This window comes from Chlorocebus sabaeus, chromosome 2, assembly GCF_047675955.1.
Source record: "Chlorocebus sabaeus isolate Y175 chromosome 2, mChlSab1.0.hap1, whole genome shotgun sequence".
Taxonomy (NCBI): domain Eukaryota; kingdom Metazoa; phylum Chordata; class Mammalia; order Primates; family Cercopithecidae; genus Chlorocebus; species Chlorocebus sabaeus.
The window spans coordinates 95,722,518-95,724,833 of NC_132905.1; positions in this window are offsets into that span (position 1 = coordinate 95,722,518).

Below are 2,316 nucleotides of genomic sequence, written 5' to 3' on the forward strand. Positions count from 1 at the left end.
GCTGGTGTCATGGAGGTGTGAATGAAGCGGGGCAGAGTGGGAGGCCTGGGTGGAGTCCTCCACTACTACTCTTTGGCTGGTACCTGAACTGGATATCCCAGTCAATAATGAGGGGAAGTTTGGCACCACATCCCCCTGGTCCTGACCTCATCCCCCGGCCACTGGGAGGGCTGCAGTGAGCTAAATGGTCTGGGGGCCTGGATGTCAGCGCATGTGGACCTGTCTTGCACCTTGGCTTGCCCCAGCCAGGGAGAACCACTTTTCTCCTAGAACCTACCATCTCCACATGTCAGAGCTGATGAACGCAGGCTGTCATCATCTCTCTGACATTGCTCAGGGCTGGGGTTCTGGAGGGAATAGCCAGGGGTGTACTAAAAGACCCTTGGCCCCAGAAAAACTGTAGAGCATGTGAAGCATAAGACCCACTTTTGTTTCCTCCCAGGAACAAAGGGGCAGACTTTTCCTAAAGTGGAAGATATAAAAATGCATTCAATCCTCAAACCAGAAGATGCTCCTGAACGAAAAAACACAGAATAGGAATCAGAGGGGAAGGAAAATGCCTGAATTTTCTGGGAAAAGAAGAAGAAAAATGGGAGGCTTGTTAAATTATCACTATTTCAAGACAGGCAAGGAAATAATGTAGGTTCCTAAATGAAAAAACAAAAGGGAAATTAAGCCAAATGACAGTCTTAGTAAGAAACAGTTCCTAGGCATCGCTACCTGGCATAAAAATCTTTAAGGGCGAGTCACCATTCTGCAGGGCCAGGGAGCCCCGCTGACAGGGTCACTAGGCACGGCGCAGCCAAGAAGGCCACCAGTGTGTCAGGGAGATCATCACACACCAAGATTGACCTCATGTGTGTGTTTTGAGGATGATTGGAATGGCTCTCACAGCCAGAGAAAAGAGATACAAATACAGACCAGCAAGAGTGACTGCTGGGGTGCTGGGCTGTAACCAAAGGCATGGATGTGAAATCTGTTTCTAGTAAGACACAGAAATGTATATGTGATATTCGCATAAGTCACACACAGCTTTCTAGGTCTGTCTGCTGAGGGCCTAGAAGCAATGACAGCCCAGGAACAATGAGCACCTCCAGCACCCAGATCTTGGCATCTAAGAACCATTCTCCACTCAGAGAAACAGTTTCCTTGGAGAAATGCCTGCTTCCAAGGCTGGGGAAGTAAGTACAAGGTGGGCCTGGAACTGTGTCAGAAAGCAAGAAAGCACTCAGAGAAAGATGGGAGGTGAGGGGGCACAGGAGCCTGTGTAGAGGTGCCCAAACCAGCCAAATCAGGGCTAACCTGACCATCAAAATAATTAAGAGTATAACCCATTGATTAAACAGGGATCCGAGACTGCATATTGATGTAAATAAACAAAAGTGGGAGAGGAAAAAGCCCTCCTTGGTACACAGTATCATGTCTGTGGTATTTCTGCCAAAAATGTGTAACCTAAACCATATCTTGAGGAAAATTACATAAACCTAAACTGAGGACATCCCACCAAATAACTGGCCTTACTTCCCAAAAGGTCTAAATGAACCCATGAAGGAGCCTCATGTCACAAGTTAATTCAAAGTCAGAAAAGAGAAGACAGAACTGAGGATGGATGAAAACGGAAGCCACATGGCAATTGAAACACCATGGGGTCCCAGGCCAGAGTGAAAAAAAAGAGGTGCTGCTGTGTTTTTCAACTTTCTTCTTCTATAAAGGACAGTTTTGAGATAATTAGCAAAATTTGAAGAGAATTTGTGGATTCAATGGTAATATTGTACCAATGTTAATTTCCTGAATGTGATGAGTAAACTGTGGGTGATGTAGGAGAAACTCTTGCTTTTAGGAAATGTACACATAAGTATTTAGGAGTAAAAGGGCACACTGTCTGCAACCTACTCTCAAACAGGTAGGTGGGTGGATGAGAAAGTCAAATGCAATCAAATATAAGCAAACCGGGAATCTGGCTGAAGGGCTACCAGAGTTCTATGTACTATTCCTGTCACTTTTCTGCAATATGAAAATATTTCAAAATACAGAACATAAGAACTATAACATTTCAATAAAAACTTTAGTGTTGGGAGCTTTCATCCAGACACATTTCTCTCCCCGACTGGATCACCAGTGTGTGGAGGGACCCAGGCAGAGGACGACGCCCAGCTCCACCCTCTGCTTTCTCACGGCCCCACGGCCTAGGTTAATTCAGGACACAGGGGCCCTTCCAGAAGGCCATCTGGAAGCTTCTGTCACTGCCTCAAGCCTTTGGTTTTCAGAAATCAGATTATATGAGCTTGTTGATAAGAAAAAGCAGTCTCAACCAGC